General features: G+C 34.3%; 1 pseudogene across 1 annotated transcript in view; it reads left to right on the forward strand.

Moving 5' to 3' along the window:
• Positions 1-23,543, forward strand: part of LOC143240239 (unconventional myosin-XV-like) — a 95,557-nt pseudogene that overhangs the window by 42,531 nt on the left and 29,483 nt on the right. The window contains exons 12-32 of the transcript XR_013021649.1: positions 968-1,084; positions 2,010-2,068; positions 2,358-2,481; positions 3,177-3,404; positions 3,972-4,175; positions 8,555-8,712; positions 9,836-10,006; positions 10,289-10,406; positions 11,309-11,484; positions 12,359-12,443; positions 13,369-13,534; positions 13,657-13,892; positions 14,149-14,384; positions 14,729-14,898; positions 15,869-15,941; positions 16,097-16,300; positions 17,277-17,695; positions 17,879-19,875; positions 20,612-20,774; positions 21,971-22,048; positions 22,377-22,447. The product of XR_013021649.1 is annotated as an unconventional myosin-XV-like (transcript). The remainder of the gene's footprint in view (positions 1-967; positions 1,085-2,009; positions 2,069-2,357; positions 2,482-3,176; positions 3,405-3,971; positions 4,176-8,554; positions 8,713-9,835; positions 10,007-10,288; positions 10,407-11,308; positions 11,485-12,358; positions 12,444-13,368; positions 13,535-13,656; positions 13,893-14,148; positions 14,385-14,728; positions 14,899-15,868; positions 15,942-16,096; positions 16,301-17,276; positions 17,696-17,878; positions 19,876-20,611; positions 20,775-21,970; positions 22,049-22,376; positions 22,448-23,543) is intronic.

The following is a 23,543-nucleotide window of genomic DNA, read 5'->3' on the forward strand; positions in this document are numbered from 1 at the left end:
CGAATAGTGGGATTGACCACCACATTATAACGACCTCACGGCTGAAAGAGTGAGCATGTTTGGTGTGACGGGGATTCGAACCCGTGACCCTCAGGTTATGAGTCGAGTGCCTTATCCACCTGGCCACACCGGGCCCCAATTTCTGTGGAATAATTTTAAAAGAAGACAAATTTGCTTGTTGCAGCAGAAAGCTGTTATTTTGTGCAGGTTGAGCTCAGCATGGCAAGGTGGTTAGAGTGTGTGACTCGTAATCTGAGGGTCACGGAGTTGTATTCCTGTCTCACCAAACATGCTTGCTCTTTCAGCCATGTTTTGGCATCATAACGTGATGGTCAATCCAATTATTAGTTGGTAAAAAAGTAGCCCAAGAGTTGGTGTTGGGCAGTGATGCCTAAGTGCCTTGCCTCTTGTCTTTACTGATAAATTAGGAACAGCTAGGGCAGACAGCCCTCGGGTAGTTTCACACAAAATTCAGAAGAAATATGCGAACGAGTTGTGCAGGTTGTGTGTCGATTGACGAGATATTGGTGTTACAGATGGGAGGCTTTTGTATATAGTAATTATGCTTTTAAATTTTTAAATAAGTAATCTGTTGCAATTTTTTGTTTTCTGTTAGTCGTATTTTATTTGAAGTGAAACTTAATATTTCAATTGTTTTCTTTACGTCGGCTACCTTTATATATAGCTACCTTAAGTAAAGTTGAAAAATACCATTACAGTTACACGTGGGCACACTCTTCCCATCTCTTCACACAATTACACGTGGGCACACTCTTCCCATCTCTTCACACAATTACACGTGGGCACACTCTTTCCCATCTCTTCACACAATTACACGTGGGCACACTCTTTCCCATCTCTTCTCTTGGCTGTTTCTTCTTTTCTTTCTACTTTCTGAGTACTGTGTTATTGCTCATTCCAATAGTATTGTTGTGTATTGTAAAGAGTCAACTGTGTTATTTTACAGATGAAACATGGTCAAGAAGGAGTAGAGATTGGTAGTGATGCAGAGATCCGGTGGGCTTCTCACCTGCTGCAGTTGTCTGTGGAAGGAATTCTTCGAGCTCTGACAACAAAAACCACAGTATGATCAAATTACCTTTTTATTTTACTTAGTGTAGCTTCTAACAAACCTTCTATGTTGAGAGTTAACTAGAACTATGAAATATTGTTTTTAATGGTCATTAATGTAAGCTGAGTTAATTTTAACTTCTTTTCATTGAAAAAACAAACTGATGCTCCAAGATTTATCATTCAACCAAAAATATGATTGCAACAGAAGGCCACAAGTCTATGTATTCACACTCCCAAACACTTGTTAAGTGTTCCTGTTTCCACAGTTTAAACTCTATTGTGACTATGTACACTTTTCTGGACTATATAGTGAAACATGTGATATTTATGAGTGTAAGATAACTGTATAGAACATTAGTGTTGTTGAAGTTTGTATTGTTATCACTAGTGTCATGTTTAGGACTGTGTGATAGCTGTATTGAAGGTGTTAAAGGTATACATTATTGTGATATAAAATATATGTAATCTTGAGGTAATTGAGTGATTTATATTGTAATTGAAGTTTGTTTTTTACTTCAGTACTTGTTACATTAATATTTTATTTGTTAATATATTGGAATATAAATATTTATGTTGAGTTACTTTTATAAATTAATACAAATAGTTACTAGATGCAATTGTTTTTGTTAATCTGATGGTGTATTAACTGCAGAAAGACTGGATGAATTGCTATGTAATTTTAAAAGTATGGTCAAGCAAAGACAGTCATCTCATAAGTTGGTAGTTTTGATGTCCAAAATGTGAACAATGTAATTTATATAATTTACGTGGTAATATGATCATTCTTCTGTTAAGTTGGTAACCACATACTTTTATAAAGAGAGTACTATTACAAACATATTTACCATGGTACTTGTATTTTTTTATGTGCAAAATATTTACTCTCAGTAATATTGGTTTATAGTTATCATTCTCATTGTAATATATTTTTACAGGATACTACCAAGGATAGTGTCATCACACCACTGAATATTGACCAAGCCCTAGATGCCAGGTAATTTAGATTTAATGTGGTATTTGTGATAGATTTACTGCCAAGTAAGTTAGCATTAGTTTATTATAGATGATCATTTTATAGTCAAGTGAGCTAGGATTAACATAGTATTGGAGATGGAGCTACTGCCAGAAAAGTTGGTTAATTTTGTTGATAGATCTTTTAACTGATTAAAATTTAATGTGTTCTATTTGGGATATTTTGATGTTGCTATTTATCTTATTTAGCACATAGAAATGAAGGCATTGTAGGAGTAATTCAGTCTTCATATTCTTGAACTTATTTCCAGGGATGCTGTGGCTAAAGCTTTGTACTCAACCTTGTTTTCATGGCTTGTACAGAGGGTCAACCAGATTGTCTACAAAGAGAAGAAACAAACGTCTATTGCCATACTGGATATTTTTGGGTTTGAAGTAAGTGTAGTTGTTGGAATTATTTTTGCTTCTGCTAGCTTAGAAACTACACTAGGTATTGCTGTTATGGTCTGTTTTCAGCTTGTAAATTAAATTATATTTGATCATACAAATTAAAAAAAAATATTGTTGAATTTAGCAGTGGATTGGTTTTTTTCAGCATTAAGCATGGTTTTAGAATGTGATATATAAATTAGTTAAATGTACATAATAAATAATCTATAAAAGGAAACATTCAGGACAAAACAATATTCTTCATTTTTACAGATTACTAAAAAGGAATACTTGAAAAAGGTGCAAAGTATTTAAAAGTAGCATTGCTTGGTAGTGCCATTTAGAAAAATGTTGAAGTTTTGATCTGTTAAAATACTAAGTATGATATACAATATTATTAGGCTTCAGTGGACTAGTATGCAGTATCATTAGGCTTAAGTAAGATATAGTGTATGGTATCATTAGGCTTAATAGACTATAGTGTACAGTGTCATAAGGCCTAAGTAGCTTTACCTTTGAAACTGTAACATTTTTATTTGATGAATTAAACAGGAAACTAGTGTTTTTAAAAGCAAAATAAGCACGGAGGCAGTAGAACCAAGCAGGTAATTAGATTTGGAGGATGATATTTGATTTGTGAAAGTGTTGATGTGGCATGTGTTAATAGTGATAATTCTCTATAATTGCTAATTCTTTTCTAGAACTTTCGAGAGAACAGCTTCGAGCAACTATGCATCAACTATGCCAATGAGACATTTCAGATGTTCTTCAACAAGCATGTTTTCAAACTTGAACAACAAGAATATGCCAAGGAGAAGATAGAGTGGCAAGCCATCAGCTACCCTGACAATCAGCCGGTCATCAACCTTATTTCCAAAAAGCCAGTGGGAATCTTCCCTCTCCTGGATGATGAAAGTAACTTTCCAAAGGTAACTGAACAGGACTGAATCATAACTCCATAACATGTGCACACACGCACACACATTTTAATCATTCAAATTTGAAGAACTCATGGTATGAAATGCTATTTTCAGAACTAAACAAATGATAGGATATGAAGCTATTTAACACTGTGTCTGAATAATGACTTGGAAAGAAATAAAAGCTCCTTCTAACTCATTATTTACACTGAACATCAATGTTGTCATGAGAAACAAGTTCATGAACATGTTTTGAGAGAGACAAGTGCAACAACAGTTGTTACTCTACTCTTAATTATAATTAAAGCAATCCATACTTACAAACTAAGTAGTAATGAGATGGTAACTAAATATAGGAGTAAATTTGATAATAAATATATCGAATATTAATCCTTCTACATAATAATAGATTTGTTTAACATTCATCTTCTCCCTTGTATAAATAAGAGTATTTGCAAGTTGTAAATGTATTTTGTGTTTTAAAACTTCTATTAAATAATCTTAATTGTTTTTTGAAGTGTTCATATTAACTGTACTGTTTATTATAAAATGCAAGGGATCCCAACAATTTTACAGGCCACTGATGTCTCATTCCTGGAGAAATGTCACTATAATCATGCCCTCAGTGAACTGTATAGCAGACCCAGGATGTCATCGATGGAGTTTGGTGTCCAGCACTATGCTGGTCAAGTCTGGTATTCTGTGGATGGCTTTCTTGACAAAAACCGGGACACTTTCCGTACAGATGTCATGAACCTGTTAATCAGCAGTAAAATTTCGGTAGGTTGGGCTGCTTCTGTCATAGATGGTGAGTTTTAAGTACTCTTGTAGTAAATAAGTTGTCCCTATAGTGTACTACAAGAGCATCTGAAAATCTGCTGGATAGTGGATAATGTTTATTGTCATAATCTAGGCAAAATAAGTCAATTCAAAGAGACAAACGTGAAATATATTAAAGAGTTTTATTCCAAGAACTGCAAAAATATTGAAATAGTGTCATTCTGACACACACTGGTCTTCCATATTTTTTTACTGTGTTGATGAATTCCATATTTTTTTGTAGTTTGTCAAACTTGAGGTTTACTGAGCAGAAGTTTCAAACTTTCACCAGTTGCCCGTTTTTTTCTTTTATTTCTCTAAAATCGTTTATATGCACTTTTGCTACTAATGGGGTTTACATCCTGATTCTGAGCTATATCTTGGTGTTGGTGTCCCTTGGTCCCTGAGACAAAGCTTTTGAGTCTTATCTTTTGACCATAAGCTTATTTTAATTTCTCACATGTCAAGTGTACAGAGGCACTGAATATCCTGTGACCTCTCTTCTACCTCTTGAGGAGTAGATCGATGTTCTATTCAAGATCTATTTTGCCCTCATTTGATCCAAATAGGATTATTGGGCTGTAGTCTATGGTTCTGCCAGGATTTCTACTTATTTGTTGGACCTTCTTCATCTGGGGACATTGGGTTTGCATGGAGGCTTTTTGCACTTTTCTAGTCCAGAGTTTGTACACAGAATCTCACCTGGGGTAGTGTTTTTCCACTGCAGTGGGTTATGCTCTGTTATTCTTCCTTTTGTCCATTTTATCCAAATACAAGTGATTGAATTGTCTGCCATTGGATGATATTGCTGTCTTCAACGTCCACCATGGCTTATTACTATTACCATTCCCACCTGTGGCCTTTCTTTGAACCATTTGAGGAAGGCAGCTACTACAGATTGTAAGTACTGTCTTCATTTGTAGAATATTTTTTAAACCATTCTTCTGTTTTCATTTTTGTGGATGGTTTGAAGTCAGATTATCTTTGGGCTCTGATATGGTTTGTTATGGTTGGTAGTTGCTCATAGAATCCTCTATACAGTTTTCGTGTTCACTGTCGAGTTTTATGTGATTTCTCTTGATCTGGATAATGTAGAAGTTATGCAGTATGCTGACTGTACAATTTATGTTGACACTCTTAGCTCTCTACTAGTTCTGGAATCACTTCATGTTCATTTTCACTCTTCTTAATATTCAGAAACAGCTGGCCCATTTCTATTTATCTTCTGTTTTCATCCAATTTTTCTGGATACCTCTCTAGGTTGGTATTCATTGAATGAGCTCATTGATATCACACTGTCTGCTATGGTGCTATTGACTGTGCTATCCCACATATGGACTGGACTTGTATTCAAGGCTCAGCTTTGCACATGGTGGAATTTGACTCAGAGTAATCAATGTCATATCAAGCTTTTCTAAATCAAACCTTCTGTTCTTTGGCAATCTTACTTCCAGAAGGATCAGAAGGATGAAGCTGTTTTTTCTAGGCTGCATATTGGTCAAAGTTTAACTCATCTTATTTTACCTAGGACTAATCTACTATTGTAGCCTTTGTGAGACTTAAGTCATGATAACCCATATTTTACTGTTGTGTCTTTGTTAGGTCTGTGAGCAGCAGCACCATCTTGGACATGTATTTTTGTGGGGGTTTATCTTTGAGGTAGGACAGTGTCTTTGGTAGTGATGAAACTGTCAAACTTCATTGTTTTTAAATTTTTATCAGACATTGACTTTTTAATTATTTGAATCTTTTAACTACATTTTGGATACTGTATAATGTAAACAATTTATTTTTATACTTTTTACTGGTTGTTTGGTGAGGTAGCCTAGTTGCTTTGTGCCAAACAACCAAACCAGTATTGTAGTTGTAATACTTGCCTACAATGCCAAGTTATATTCAGTAGTTAACACTGAAATGATAAATTTCCTTCAATGCGAAGACATTAAAGGTAGAATGTAACTCATAACATCATTACAATATTACTATTATGTTAAATTCTACAGAAAAACGTCTGCTGGTCTTTAATACTTAGTGAATTACAGCTTTTCTTTTTCTATTTTCAGTAAGTTAGAGAGACAAACCTTAAAAGTCCACAATATGAAGAATAAAATGTTTAATTTTGTTTTTTGTGAACACAACAATAACGTGTTATAATTTGTAGTTTTTATAGAAACTTATTTGGTGTTTGAAAATAAATATTGTAATATTCAACGACTCTAAGTAGTAAATTTTCAGGATATTAAGTAATATTTATTTGGACAATCAGAAGGTTACTTTTTAATTCATTAGCTTTCAGTTTAATTACCTAAGTCTTCTCTACAGTGCAAAACATTTAGAAAACAACAGAACAATTCAAATTGCCAGTTGCCAAGCACCAACAAAAAACATGAAGGTACCCTTTGTTTCTTTACAACAATAAACCTATAGCTTAAGCTAAAATAAAATGATAATACACAGTCAAGAAGCATAGCAATTCATGTTAGTATTATTAACATAATGTTTGAAAGATAGTCAATGCTAGAAATAAAGTAAGATAAAGAAAAGAAAAATTAGGTTAGTTTCATAACAGTATTTCAGTCAATGCATAGTTTGATTTCTTTAATGAAAGCTAACCAGCAAGTATGAAGAAAGAATCCATGATTTTAGTTTGTCTGTTGGAAGACCACAATCATAGGCTGCTAATACAATAACTTCTTTAATTTTTCTCTTGGTGTTACAATCCTTGGCAATAATTTTTATATTTAAGTCAACGTTGTGGTTTGTCTCTAGTGTGTAATGCAGCCAGTGGCTGAAGTGTATTCAAAATCATGTGCTATGTTTCTATTATGTTGTTTCATCCTAATATTAACATCAACCTGGATATTTTGTCTCCAATATATTCTTTTTTACATTCAAATGATACATTGTAGACAACGTTTTTGGTTTTGCAACTTAACCTCAGTTAAGATTTGTATTTTAGTTGAGCTCTTGCATACAGTTGAAATGTTAAAGGTACTCATTACTATTCTATTTATTTTTCTCCAAGACATGGAAAGTAATGTATTCCTATCTTATGTGTATTTTTCCGATTGCTTTTTTTCTTCATTGAAGAGTTGTTTTTATGGTGCTTTTTATCAATTTTGGGATAGTTATTGTTAATAAGTCTGTTGTAAAAGCTCAGTTTATATGTATTCATTGCTGCATATTCTACTTATTCTTCATGTTAAGATTTTAATGATACTGTTTTTAATAACAGGGTGGTGGGATTCAAAGTGAAGATATTTGTTTATATGGATTTCTTTTCAATAAACAGTAGTTTCAGTCTATTCTTTATAAAAGGTAAAGGCATTACTTGTCTACTTCTAAAGTTTATAAAACCATATTGATTATTTAGATTAATAAAAACTCATCCAAACTTAGTGTGTCACGTTCCCATAGTGCAAATACCATTGTGTCAAAGTTGAAGTTGAGGAAAGTGTAGTGAAGATGAAATGGCTGAATTTCAAAATTGAAATAAAAACAGGGAAAGTACAATTGGAGCACCATCCTTTATATTAAGTATTGATAGATTTTAAGCATAATTACAGAAGTTTGATATTATTAACTGAGATTAGTGTTCTATCAGGAAGTGAAATATGCAAAAACAAAACTGTCTACAATGAATGTAAGAAAAACAAACAAACCTGAGACCAAAAACATGTTGATATTAAGATGAGAAAACACCAAAAAGACATTGCAAAATTCTTCTGTAGATACTTCAGCCATTACATTATACTCTAGAGAGAAACTTCAACATTTTACTTCAATAATATAAAAGGACTAACACTGAAAAGATAAAAATTAAAAAAGAAAATCGCTGAAATAGTAGCCCAAGATTATGGTTTTCTCAAAGGCATTATCCAAAATCATGGATTTTTTCTTCATACATGCTGGTTCATCAAATAAACCAAACCTACACATTGACTCAAATGCTGTTATGAAACTAACGTAAATGTTTTTTTATTTTACGTTGTTTAATTTTAACATTGATTTTATCTTTATAACATTATGCTAACAAAGCACAATACTAAAATGAATTGCTATGTTTCTTGACCTTCTGTTATCATTTTATTTTAGCTTGTTAGGCTTCAGGATTATTGTTGTAAAGAAACAAAGGATACCTTGTTTTTTGTTTCTGCTTAGTTACTTGTAATTCAAATTGTTCCATTAGAGTTCATTATTTACTAAACATATTGCACCTAAAGAGAAGGCTTAAGTAACTGAGCTAAAATTTTGTGCAGTAAAAAAGAACACACTAAAATAAAATAACAGTGATAGTTCAAATAAATTACTTAATGGTAATTATACAATTCTGTTTTCAGATGATAGCATCAATGTTTTTAGACTTGCGCAAGACCAAGGAAGCCGCTAAAACCATCAATAAAAGTAATGGTAGGTTTGTCACTATGAAGCCAAGAACACCCACAGTGGCTGCCCGGTTCCATGACTCTCTCCATTCTCTGCTGGAGACAATGATGAAGTAAGCATTTTCTGTAACTTATTCAGCACAACGGAATGATGCCTTTATGTGAACTACAATAATTGGTATATTGACGATGTGTTTGAAAGTAATTATTTCACAAGATGTTAAAAATATAATTAAACTTGTGTGATGCTACTTGAGGTAATGTCCATTTTTAAAATTTTTTGTATCTTTTCAGATTCTTTTTAAGAAGTTAGTTTGTGACTAGTAAGTCATCAAACAATTTCTACCTTATTTTACACTAAATCACTGGTGAACAGAAGGCTTTGTCTACTTAAGATGGTACAGGACAAGAAGAAAAACTGACCTGAATGCAAATTGTATAAATTTTTTTGGAGCATAATTGTTTCATTGAAGAATTTAACAAATTTTTGAGAGTAGACAAAAGGATTCAAGCAAGAGGCTGATCTGCTAGAATGAAGTGAATAACAGGGGAATTCAAATGAGAGACTGATCTATGAGACTGAATTAAAGTGAGAAACAAGGGGATTAAAATGAGAGACTGATCTATGAGACTGAATTAAAGTGAGAAACAAGGGGATTAAAATGGGAGACTGATCTACCAGTTTGATATGAAGAATAGGAGGATTAAAATGGGAATGGCAGAATGAATTGAGAAATAATGGGATTCAGATGAGACTGATGTACCAGAATGAACTGAAAGACAATGAGATTAAAATAGGAGACTCTATCAGATTGGCACGATGATTTTGAGGGACTTTAAGAGATGATTTACCATATTGAATTCATGAATATGGGGATTCAAGTGAGTGACTGATGTACTAGAATAAATTGAGATATAAGGGTATTCTCTAACAGATAAAATTGAGAAATAAGGGGATTCAAATAAGACTGATCTACTAGAAGAATTGAGGAACAAGGGGATTTAGTGAATTATGTCCAACAACATTCACTTAGATTGCTGACATGTGAGAGAATTCTGTGAAGATGAATGATTAACTAAGTTGACTATGAGTGTTAATTACAGCAGTTGTTCTTTATCTAATGGAATGTGATAAAGCTATCCCTGGTTGATTGAAACTTGTTGCCACCATAGATTAAACTAGATTTATACAGTTTCTGAGCATTAGGTAACCATTTAAAATGTTTTATTTTTCAGGTGTAATCCATGGTTTGTAAGATGTATTAAGCCTAACAATGAGAAAGCAGCCATGAAGCTGGATATGCCAACAGTCTTAGAACAACTCAGGTACACAGGAATGTTAGAAACAATAAAAATCCGAAAATTGGGATTCCCTATCCGGATGAAGTTTTCACAGTTTGCTGACAGGTAGATCATAATAGCCTGCATGCCAAATAACTTCATATTTTGTTTTATTGTTGATAAATTTTACATGAAAATGTTTCTAATGAAGGAAACGTTGATGTAAACTTTAAACTAATATGAAATAAAATATTTTTAAATAAGTAAATATTTATTAATTACAGTAGTTTATCACCAACTGCTGTTTAATTATTGTTTTTAAAAATGGGAAATATCTTAAAATACGTTGTAACGATTGCAATAAATTTGTACTTTAATTAAAACACTTTACAATTTTGTTCTCTTTAGATATCGTTGTTTAGTCCCAGGTAGAATTCCTAAAGGGGCTCCAGCTCGTGAAATTTGTCGCGTCATCCTGAACAGAGTCCCCAGTTGGCACGAGCAATATCAACTTGGAACCACCAAGGTAAGCACGTGGTGCATTGCCATTAAACAAATTAGCTGGGAAGCAAAACAATGTAAAACTTAGACCTTAAAACTGGATTGAAGATAGAAAACTTGTATGTTACACTACTAAACTTTAAATTATTAGTAATGAAACTGCCCTATGATAAATATTAGAGCTTGGTCAGGTGATGAAACTCCTCTATAAATGTTTGATGGGACCTATTAAAGTGCTAGAACATTCCTATGGTAATTGAAGTTATATAACTAAGTGATTGACAGAATAATGTTGATAGATGTACTAATGTAGCATTAGCAAAAGTGATCTGTTTCAAGAGTAAATAAAATAAAAATTAATAATAATTCAAAACTAAAAAATAAGATTTTGTTTCATGTGTTGTGTTGTACAATTCTTGTAATTTGTGACATGCACATGTTTTACAAGTGTAATTGCAATTCTAAGTCATATAAAGTCATTTTTAGTGTGTATTGACTGACTGACAGTCATACAATGGTATGAGCTGTTAAAACAAGAGACTCCTCTGGCCCCTTTTCAGGAAAAACCCTTCCATGGAATTCTTATTTGTTATCATTCCATTGAAGTAATGAAATACAAACACTGCTACCAAGTAAAAGTTGTTAGGCCCGCTTAAGCAATGATATATAACTTTTCATGGTAACAGTGTTTAGATCTACTGACAAAATAAAACAGTTTCTTTATGATGTGTGTCAGGATTCACAAACACAAAAGTAATAAATGCAACTGAAATAATGAGTAGCCTGAACTTCAGTCACATAAGAGTTTGGTGAAAGATAATTAAATTTACCTCAGAGAAATCAAGTATTATTTTTAAAGTTTACTGACTTTAACCAAGAAAGGAAACGAGTTTGAAAATATCAACATTATCACTCATATCTGTTCAGGTATTTCTGAGAGAAGCTCTAGAACAAAAACTGGAAAAGGAGCGAGTAAATACATTGAAAGGGTCTGTAGTACTTATTCAACGGCATGTCAGAAGGTACTTAGCTCGGAAGAAGTACCAAGCATTAAAGATTGCAGCAGTGAGAATCCAGACTAGCTTCAGAGGATACAGGTGCAGGTATGTATTAAGCTCACATTCCTGCAGTTTTTAGTACACAGTTTAAAACCGTCCAAACCATGGTTTGTTGTAATCACTTTTTCCGTTAGCCTACGAATATTTGCAGCTTGTGATTTTTTTATTCTTCAAGTCTTTGGTTAAGTTTGAAGACGACTTTGAATGGATAGTGAAGAAAACTATTACAAACTACCTGGAGAACATATCTGCTGGAGAGAAGTTATGTAAATTCATGATTAATGAAAGTTTATCTTAGGTTATGAAAGTTGCTCCCTTTAGAAGTAACTAAAAATTGTACAAAACATCCAATAAAACTGCAAAAAGCCAAACTGTAAATTTGTATTTCACCCCTCCTACCAGATGGACCTAAGGAACCTCCATACCAGTTTTGGTGAAGATTTGTCCATACCTTAAGTAGTTATATGGACATACAACAGATGGTGCTATTGTATTTATATAGATTTCACATTGTGACAAATGTAACTTTTTGAGAAAGTATTTCAATCATTAGGTTCCCATCCAAGTCGCATTCAAACCTTATTTTCTTGAAGTGTTTTTTTTTATCATCAAATCTTTGGTTGATTAGAGTTGGGGTGGGGGTAGTGTCAGCTGGTGTTTTATCAATACCTACTGGAGGCTAACAAGCAAAAAAATAATTTTGTTTGGTAAACGGGCAAAACTAAATGAACATGAAACATGAGGTTGGAAAACATTAAATTTGGAATTAGAAAGTTAAAATTATTTCTTGTTATATGGTTCTTGTCTGGGAAGTTTGAATTAACTCTTACTATGATAATAAAATGCACTAGCAACAAACAAGTTTCTGAAGGTGTTTATGTATTAGCTGACTGATTTAACTAAAATTCTGTTTGTCCAGACGGCAATACCAGAAGGTAAGACGTGGAGTTATCCGTGCTCAGGCCAACTGGAGAATGCTTAGACAAAAACGGGAATATGACAAGGTGAGATATTACGAGTATTTATTGAAATAGAGAATAATAAACCAATTCAACTTTATATTTTCAAGTCAAGTGAGAATACAAAAATGTTTTTCAAATACAAATACGTTTTTGTTCCTATTTATATGGTGTCTTGTGTGTTTATCATCTTTTTGTTTGTATTATTATTTTGGCAAAAATGGAATTTACGTTACGAGCATGGCTAAGTGGATACTTTACCAAATGAATTCCATACATCCCATTTATACTAAATCTAGCACTGTACTTTGTGTCATAAGAGTAACCATGAAGTCCCACTATTCGATTAAAGTAGCCCAAAAATTGGCTGTAGTTGCTTTTGACCAGTTGCCTTTCCTCTGGTCATCAATGTAAAATTAAAGTTGACAAGTGCAGATAGCCCTTACGAAGCTGTGCATTTGTATCCGAAACAAATTTCAGTAGTATCAAACCAGTTTTATTTGTATAAAAATTTGTAATTTCTAGGAAGGTTCTAAAGATTATAATTTCTGTGTGAATCCCTTTTTTTCATGTATGATATATCCATAATTGTTTATTAGTATTGTGGTGTGATGTTTCAACACTGGTAAAGTGAGGGTATGTATTTCAGCTTTTGGTTGTAAATCATGTAGTAAATATCTTGTTGTATACTAACCCTAATCTTAGGTAGTAGTATTGCTATGTAAAGACGTGTAATAACCTATAGATTCTTGCGGTTCCCACCTTCATTTTATTTATATGTATTTTTTTATGATTAAGAGCTATTTTTACATTTCAGGCGAGTAATAAAATACTAATTTGGCAGGAACATTCTTTTTGTCAGAGTTTAGATTAACTAAGTAAGAAAAACATAATCTGTCAGTAGTGGCTTTCAATGAGCTGATACACTGAAACTATTTTCTGAGTAACTTTTGTTTTAATATTTTTGTAGATTAAAGCAATCTTGGAGAGGAAGAAGGAAGCAGACCGGCTTGCAATGGAGAGGGCTAAAGAGCGTGCTGCCCGTGAGGAGAAGGAACGTGCATCTCGTGCTGTAGCTGGTGTCAACCATCTTGAAATACCTGCTGAATTAGCTTTCATATTCAGTAAACTTGATGGTAGGTTTGAGCGTCATACGGTTTGTGCAACCATCCTATGTGTATTTGTTTACATGATTATCAGGAATTAATCAACAATGTGTAATGTGATGTATTCATTCTTTTAAATTTCTTCTTATTAGAGTGGCACTGTACTCACAGTGATCGTAACGTCATCAAGGCTGTTGGTCAGATTCCACTACTTACGATGCCACAGTTGCAACTGCCCCGTGATATTGACCAATATGCCTTCACTAAATTCACCAATATCTACTTCAAGGCTCACATCTGGGGGATGAAGAGAGAACCAATCAAAACATCGTTCCTGGCGAAAACGAAAGACAGTGATTACCAGGACTCTCTTGCCATCTTCAAACTGGTAGGATAACTTCAATAAGAATTGGATCATGTAAAGCTGTTAAACAGTAAACAAAGATTAGATGGAACTAGCTAATATAAAGCTGTGATGTGGCTTACCAAGACGACACTTTAGAAAACATACGTGCAATCTGTTAATATTTGAGTATCACTTAGTGTAATCGTAATTAAATCTGTTATATAGGAGCTTCCTAGGTTTGTACAATATTGCTATTAAAATTTTCTTGTTTATAACAAGTGTAACACTTTATTTCCAGATTCTGAGATTCATGAACGACAACAACTTGAGTGGAAAGAAAGAACGAGTTCTTGCAGACTACGTAGTTCAGAAGGGATTGTTAAATGAGAGTATGCGAGACGAGATTCTGTGTCAATTGTGTAATCAAACCTGGAAGAATGAAAATGAGGCAAACAACGAGCGTGGCTGGCTTCTCATGTCCAACTGCTTGAGCTGTTTCCCGCCAAGTAAAACTTTGTACAAGTACCTACTGAAGTAAGTAAGATTTCGGCGTCAGCACGATTAGTTTGTGATTCTCAAATGTATCTATTAATCTGCCATTCTCTACTGACCTCTGCTTTAATATTTGTACTTTTAAAATTCGTCTTAATGAAATGTTTTTTTCTGGTAATCTAACGTGTACAGCTCGTTAGTGGTGGGTTTTGCTTGTTGAATAAAAATTACAAGTTGGTCAATTGGTGTTTTAGAATTGTCAATTAAATTTTGAGTATTAAATTTAACTTGAATTTGAAAATATAAGGAATGTATTTAGTATAAAAATTCATATTTTTAAACCAGAAGAGAATCAATACAAAACTTTTAATTTCCTTGTTCCTCAGGTATGTGTCTGATCATGCTTATGATGGCTACAAATGCCATTGTCAACAGAAACTGTTACAAAGCCAAGACGTAGAACCCCAGAATGCCCGCACTTACCCACCAACATTGTTGGAATGGAAAGCGAACACTAGGAAAGCCAACATGGCTCTTGAGGCGAAGTTTGCAGATGGTAATTGAATAGTGTAAAATGTAATACCAAATTCAGCAGTTCTTAGAGGATGAAACTGCAACAAGGAGTTGTACTCATGTGGCACGCCAAGCCTTGTTGCATATTGTCTGTAGTGTATTTGAAAAACAAATTGTTAGATAAGTTATAGGATTGCAGTATAACAAGTTTTAAGTAACTTCGATTGTGTAATTAACACCACGTAATTCTATCTCGTATCCCTGTGGTGAATAAAAGACGGTGTGTAAGATTTACAGGAAACGAAATTTCAGATATAAAGTAATTTTTGTGGAAAGTCTATGGATGAGCCAATAACACAAGTTCTACAGACGACATTGATGAAATATATGTATGTTGTAAACAGTCACTACAATAGTTAGTTATGTTATCAAATTTGAAGTGGTGTCGTTCTTATTCAGACATCCAAATTTTATCAAAATAAGTATTACATAAATCAACAAACACATTTGCTTCTATATCTGTTTGGGCACTGTGGAATTGATTAAAGGACCAAATTTTAAAAACTACAGTGTGTAAACATACAGTTCACAAACAGATTTATTTCAACACTAGTTCTTGAGATCTCAGTTTTTGTAAGAAAAAGTTAACCAACAAGTCTTTGAATGTCCAACATTATATGTTTGTTTGTCTGGAAGAGTTTTATTTTCAGGCTAGACTCTTAACTATAAATTTTGCTTTTGGTTAAACAGTAATTGCTTTGATGAGGTATTACAGTTGTCCAACTAGTGTGTGATCTGATTCTTCATCAACAGCTCAGCTAAATCTTTTTCCTGCTTAAAAAACCAAGAAAAAGCCTAAGTGCTACACTGATTAAGTTGCCCTCATAGATAACCTTTTAGATGATTTAGTCGATCAGGGTGTTACTGTTAGTTTTCATACTGTCGAATTTATTGTTAGAATTCCATCTTATTGATTACTGTTACCTTATTTCATGTGATTATTTATTCGTCAGGTGGCATTGCGTATGGTCCCGTGGAATCTTGGACAGTTGGCGAAGATTTTGCTTCATCTCTTCTGAAAGCTAGGTAAGTAAATTGAGAGAATAATAAATTATCGTTGTTTAAATAAGTATAGGAAAAGAAGCACTTGACACAATGATAACAAAATAACCAAACCTCAAAGAACTCTCAATATCAGGTAACTTTATTTCGTGATACAAGATATATTTGTTTTCTTGCAGGGGCATCGACGAAGGATTTGGTTGGTCTGTAGAGTTGCTGGATGACGGAGATGTGTATGATTTGAATGGTAATGATTACGTACTTGATTTAATATCGGAGATGGAGATACCACCAGCCTTCCCAGTGTGCAAGTCCTACTTCATGGTGTCTCCGGATCGACAGAAATCTGAGGTAGTGCAGCGTAAACCAGCTTGGGCAAATTCGTAAGTAAACATCTGAAAATATGTAACTTAACTTTGTTTATAGTTGGAAAATTGTTTGAATGTGTGAAAATACGTTGCAGTTAAATATAGCTGTCCACATAATATAGACCCATTACCACTAGTCTGATGAAACTGTAGTGACAAATTGTTGGATGAATTTTTTTCTTTTAAGTGTTATGACAAAATTTCAATTCTTCCAGTACTGACTAGCAACTTTCTAGGAAGATGTTTGTTTTTAAAAGTCATCTTTGTGATAGAGATTTGTTATGAGGGGATTCACATACTTGGAAATTATATAAATGTTACTGAAAATTATTTTCTGACTATTATAATTTTACCTTGTTCCTTTCATGATAGAGCAAGGCAGTTGAGACTCTTCAATATGCACACATAACCCATGTTGTTTTTTAGGCTCATAACGTATTTATTGTTAATTATAAAAAGATATTACACATTCTCTGTGTAAATTGTTTTTTATTGCAAGCTTTCGACTTCTGAACCAAAGTCATCTGTGCCTGAGGGAAGATTTTAGTTAACTAGCCACAAGCTTGCAACAAACATTTACATCATGAAAGTGTAACATCTTTTATTTATTAAACTCGTATTTTCAACTTTCTACATTAATGACTACCTACTGATGTCCAGGTAAGCCTTTTTCAAAAACGATTTTCAAGTTTTATCAACAATTTTAAACCAAGATAAATATAAAAGGGACACATTACAGAAACCATATAATAATGATAATAACAAGTGAAGCCAGTATAAGTACGTTAAAGAGTATGATAAACAAGTTTAGGTTTTGCCTTTATTGTATTTTTGATTTTGAGGTCTACACTAATTGGTTTTCTTCATTTGGAATTTTAACAGTTTGCACGATTATAATAAATGTGTTCCAAAGGAGCTATCGTGTTGAATGTTAAATATTTGTGTTTCAAGGAGGGTATTATGTTGAATGTTAAATTATATTTTTCTATAGACCTCATAATCCGGAAAAAATAAACACTTTTGAGATAGACATCCAAGAGGCGCCACCAGCACCAGTCCGTCACCATCCGACTAAAACACGACATCTGGTGAACAATGGGGTGGTAAGATCAGAGCATGTGGAACGTGCTCGTCAGGAACTAGAAAAGCAAGCGAGGAAACACGAGAGACATTTCCATCCAGATAGACACCAAGAAAACGTAGAACCTAAGATTGTTCGTCAAAGATCAGAAGAACAATATAGAAAAGCTGTTTATCAGCAGAGAGACCTACAGTCAGAACACGACAGTTTTGACTCGTCTGTTCAACACCAACAGCGTGTATCCAGGAAAGATAAATTGGCTCTTTTGGATAAAGCTCATCAGGTGGAACAAGAATCTCCTGTACAAGTAGTAGCTGGACGGGGCTCAGGTCTGTTACATGATTTTATTATGCAGCAATATGAAGAATTAACTTTGACTTCTTTTACCTTGCATTAGACAATATCGCATTCGTAATTATGATGTACTTTTCTTCTGAGTGTATTACAAGAACATTAATGTATAAAGACGTTATTGTTTATAGTTGCATACTGAACATAGATATCCATTTCAGGATCCCGGGAAACAAGAGAGAACACCCAGTCCCAGATGGAACGAATAGAAGTCATGGATACACCTCGTTCACGGTCTTTGTCTCTTGAGAAATTAATAGAAGACAGAGGAGAAGGAACCGCTGATGGAGGAAAAGGAACAGATTTTTCCAAAACAAGCATTTTGAATGAAATATATTATTCTTCACGCAAAGAAGAAGAAATTAAAAGTGCTTCTCATGTTATGCGTCAAGAAATTAAAGCATCTTTATCTCCTCAAGATCTTGGCTTGTCCAAAACTAGTAAACTCAACCAGCGGTATGAGAAACAAGTTGAGACTGAAGACCCTAGAGAGGGTTTCTCCAAAACTAGCAAGCTAAATCAGCGATACGAACAAAGAGAACCCGAAAACCCTAGAGATGGACTTTCTAAAACAAGCAAACTAAATCAGAGATATGATCAAAGGGAACCTGAAGACCCTAGAGATGGACTATCAAAAACTAGCAAACTAAATCAGAGGTACGAACAAAAAGAACCTGAAGACCCTAGAGAGGGTCTTTCAAAAACTAGCAAATTAAATCAGAGATACGAACAAAGGGATCTTGAAGATCCTAGAGATGGACTTTCAAAAACTAGCAAATTAAATCAGCGATATGAAGTACAAGCAGAGGTAGAAGAACGTAGAGATGCCCCATTAAAATCTAGGAATCTAAACCAGTCCTACGATAAACAAACCACAGTTGAAGAAACTAGAGAGATTTTGTCTAAAACGAGCAAACTAAACCAGAGGTATGAAAAACAAGGAGAAGCTGAAGATTCCAGAGATGGCCTTTCTAAAACAAGCAAACTAAATGCTCGTTACGATAATCAGGTGGACCCACTATCAGAAACCAGTAAATTAAACAAACGGTATTTGCAGACGAAAATGGGTACTGGACGTGGAAGTTTGGAAAGACCAAGAGCTCCACCTCCTCCACCTCCAGAACCTCGTGAATCAACACCTCCTCCAAGTTCAAGTAATGAACCATGGGTTGGTCAGCTTGGTCTGGCCTCTTCAGCTCTGAACGATCGTTATTTTAGCCAATTAGACTTGACACGGTCTCAACCACCAAGAGAGGGAAGTGAAATTAGTAGCAGAAAGCTGGGTCCTGATAGTAAGAGGAGCTCTAGCCTTCATGACATTAGTTTGTTAAGTGGACAAGGACGAAAATCAAACAGCTCCAGCTATCCTCCATCAGGAGTCCTATCAGGTCGAGAAAGAGCTTCCAGTCCCCAACCTTCCTCCAATGGTGGAGTTGACTTCCCAGAGCTGGATTTCACACAGATGAGTACAAGGGATTCAGACCAAGAAGGAGACCACGACACTTCACCCTACAGCAGGACAACAGAATCCACTCGCTATGTGAAATACAACTCGAAGAAACCTCAACCCAGCCAATATTCTCACTCCACTAAGGCTCATATAGGTCGAACCAAGGAAGCAGAATACAGTGGGGTGCGGAGTTCGGCCCTGTCAGATACTTCAGAGGCCCCTTCCCTTGCTTCTCACGTCAGAAATGTTCATGTGCCCTCACACGCTTCTGATCTTGACCAGTATCTCGATGAACTTTTCAATCCCGTTTTAGACGGGAACTTGGATGAGATGAGTGACGCAAGATCTTTAGCTGCATCCATCAAAGGACGAACTTCAACCCTTCGAAACTACTCTGGGAAACCAAATACAGAGACCTCTGATCATATATTAACAGGAAGACCTATTGAAGACATTTCTGAAGAGATTCTGGATGAAGATTTAGCAGGATTAACAAATCCTTATATTTTAGCTAAGGCATTAAAGGGAGGTGGAGACCGTAAGGCGCCATCTAGCAGCATCAGTCAGGCTTCTGATGATGTGGATGAGTACTTGGATGATCTGTTCAGACCAGTTTTAAACTCGGAATGTGAAGATTTGACAGATGCAACAGCTGTAGCCCTGTCACTTAAAGGTGGTGGTCAGACTGGTGGGGGTGTAGAGACGCAGGTAAAAAATATTCATTGTATTTAATATTTGAGTACACAGAGGACAATTAAATATCTTGTTTCTGTGTTTAATACAAAAACCATCATCAGCAGAGAGGGGCAGCTTTTGAAAGCTTCCTTTTACAAGTTGTGACTGCTAAACAGATAAGAATAAAATACCTTAAGTTTATGAAACACGGGTAACTATTAAGAAACTAACAGTCGGTACGCGATGTATCCCAGGACGGCTGGTATGGGTATTAACACTTTTACCAAAATAAAGCAGAGAGCAGCGTTTCGACCTTCTTAGGTCATCTTCAGGTTAAGAAAGAGTTTGCAGCTGACTGTTGCCAGGCGCGTCTTAGGAACATCTAAGACATTCCTGGCAGTTAGTCAGTTGCAAATTCTTTGTTAATCTGGATATGACCTAAAAAGGTCGAAACGCTGCTATCTGCTTTATTTTGGTAAAAGTGTTAATACCCATACCAGCCGTCCTGAGACCCATTTTTACTTAAATGGGTTTCTCATAATCATGAGTCTGTACACAAATAAACTAGTAAGTTTGTTTCAATGAAAAGTAATGATATAAGGTTGCAGTCACAAGTAACGAATTTGATTTTTGTGTTCTGTCCAAATTTGACATAAGTATATGTACAGACTTTCTAAAACCAGTATTAATTCTTTTTTTAATTTATACTTAAAACTTTTGCCATTCTAACTAAACTGAAAAATCTAAAAACTCTACACGTCTCTTGTAGGTCACACCAATTCCTCACTTAGGTCGAAACTACAGTGCCCCAATGGGACCAAATGCAATGTTAGGTATGCAGTCTCCAATATTTAACAGTTCTTTTGCTGGTCTGGGTGTAACAGTGGGTGCCCCAACAGTGAATACAAGTATGCAAACTTTCAATATGGCCGGTAGGTGGAGTCATTTTACTATAGGAGTTGAAACAAAAGCATAATTGGAGGAAATGATCCGAACTATAAGCAGTGATAACATTATTTTATTTAATTTTTAAGTATAGTTAATTGAGCGACTTAAAAGTTGTAAGGCGATTTGTTACACGATCGGGCATGTAACGTCGTCCGTATTCTTTGTGTGAAACTGAAAGAATATTTTATTTGCTCACGTGCAGTGTGAAAGTGTTAAGCTCATGTATCTTAATACGTTGACTTACTATTTTTGAGTGTTATTCGACAGTTCTGATTAACTTCGGATCAGAGCAACCTGTGTACTTAAAGCAAAATTTAAATCCAGCTAGTAATAAATATTCTAATATATATATATACACACACACACACACACACACACACACACACACACACACACACTCTCACTAAGATAAAAAATGTATCGTACGTTATCAGTTGAGCACTCTAGTTGATAAGTGTGCGTTTTAATGAAATAAGTTGCTTTGTAGTGTAGCATGTTAAAGATTTTGCCACATCACAACAGAATACAGAAAAAATAACTTAAAAATGTGACAAAGTTATTGTAGTTGAATGGATGAAATACCAGGTCGTCTACGGTATTTTGCTACCTTTATCAATCCTTCTGTATATATCTTAACAGCATTGTGTTATTGTAGAACCAGACATGGCCAACAGTTAGCATGATCGACTGTAAATCCCAAGGTTTATAGTGTTAACAATCGACCGTGGTGTACTTGCTACTGGTACCTAGTGTTAGCATACTAAAACCATGAAAATGAATATCGCAGAATAACATTTGTAAATAACAATTTAAAAGAGAAGTTTGTGTTTGTTGTCGTATTACAACACTTGATTTAAGTCCATAACAATCGTAATGTGTACTTATACAAAGTTTGTGTATTATCGTGTTTTACCTCCAGTTTCAGTTAAAAGTGTTTAGATTGACAGGAGTGACACAGCCAAATAAAACATCCTCTCATCACTAACATTAGGCATATATTAAATTCTGTATCTGGTATACTTTCCTAATGTGATCTGTTACACTAACTTAAATTTATGTAGAACTTCAGTTTGCATGATAGTAATTGTCTTTTATTGCACATGGTAAATATCCTTCAGTTTTTTAAATAACATATCTGCATGCTTATTTTTTTATTCTGTCTATTGGCACATGTCTTTAGGGAGCCCTCTGCCACCACATGCTGTCTCACCATTACCTGCTCTTCAGCTGTCAGTACCCCAAGTCTACAACATGTCGGGTAGGTTTAACACTGTAGCTTATCAAGAAAACTTAGAAAGGAACATAGAAGCCTTTATTTATAAACGTCCCATGTATTTTAGAAATAATTAATATACATCTTATCTAGGTATGACACTCCAATAACTTTTTTCTTTTTGTCCATTACACTAGTTGTTTTCCTTCTGTCCTTTACTTTGTTTTGATATGACAGTCCAATAGTTGTTTTCCTTCTGTCCTTTACTTTGTTTTGATATGACAGACCAATAGTTTTCCTTTTGTCCAGTACTTTTTGTCTAGGTACGACGGTCCAATAATTGCCTTCCTTTTGCCCATTTCATTTTGTCTAGGTATGACGGTCCCAATGATGGACACATCACAGCTTATCCAGAAGCAAATTGTTCAGCAGCAAATGATGCAGGTATGGAAACAGTCAGTAATTAACTATTCACTGAATACTCCGTGTAAACAGAACGTTACAATTATTGCTCAGTGTTGATTAATAGGGTTACCCGGCGTTAACCTGGTTTTCAAAAACGAACACAATAAACTTTCTCTGTTTCATATTTCGATATGTTAAAAAATAGCTTGTGAAGCAAAAACAGAAAGCCTTAAGTTTAAATTTTGAAAATAATCTAATTACTGATTTCAATCGAGACTTTCTTATGAACGATCCTTGTTTTTCTTCCATTGACAAGAGTAAATTGGCCCTTAAGAATATTTGGAATATTTTATACATGTATGAATACGCGTTCTCGAGAATTGGCTAGACCAAGCTCTTCTCCTATCCCCTGCCATACCTCCTCAGATACTAAAATTTTAAACTTAAGTATGTATGTAATATGTTTAATTTCATTTAATGTAAATTTCATATATATTTTATGAATGTGGTACCATATTCACAGTATGCTATTGATGAATGAATTATACAAAATGCGATATTGTACTTTATAATGTATAAAAAGAAAAAAGTATTTCCAGGCATTGAATCACCCAGCGTAAAAAGTACAATAAAATACACTCGATGTCTTGGCTTTAATCTTATTTTACAAAATAAGTATTATAATGTAAGCCTTTTTTCTTTTTATTTAATTTATTTTATGGCAGGTGGCATTATTTTTTATATGCTAGGCTTACTGTTTTCCTTTTCAAACATAACATTCGAATTCTGCGTACATTTATTTTGTGCGTGATATTAAATGTGTGATATATTATTAGATGTATAGTTAATGAGCTGTAACTAAGTGCTATATTCTAAATTAAATGTTCACTGAAACTTACGAAAACTGTAAAGTCTGCGTAGAATTATAACCATGTAAAAATGTTGACTATAAAGTTACTAGTTCGACTAGCAGAAATAGACCAGTGGTTCTTAACCTGAGGGTCATGACCACCTTGGGGGGTCGTTTGAAGTTTCTCGGGGTCACGGAAGGTTTGAGAATTATTGGGGAAATCACAGAGCAGTTTGTAGTTTTTGTAGCAAGTGCCTGTAACTGCCCACCAATGAAGTGCGGCAG

Source organism: Tachypleus tridentatus, chromosome 13 (assembly GCF_004210375.1).
Source record: "Tachypleus tridentatus isolate NWPU-2018 chromosome 13, ASM421037v1, whole genome shotgun sequence".
Lineage (NCBI taxonomy): Eukaryota > Metazoa > Arthropoda > Merostomata > Xiphosura > Limulidae > Tachypleus > Tachypleus tridentatus.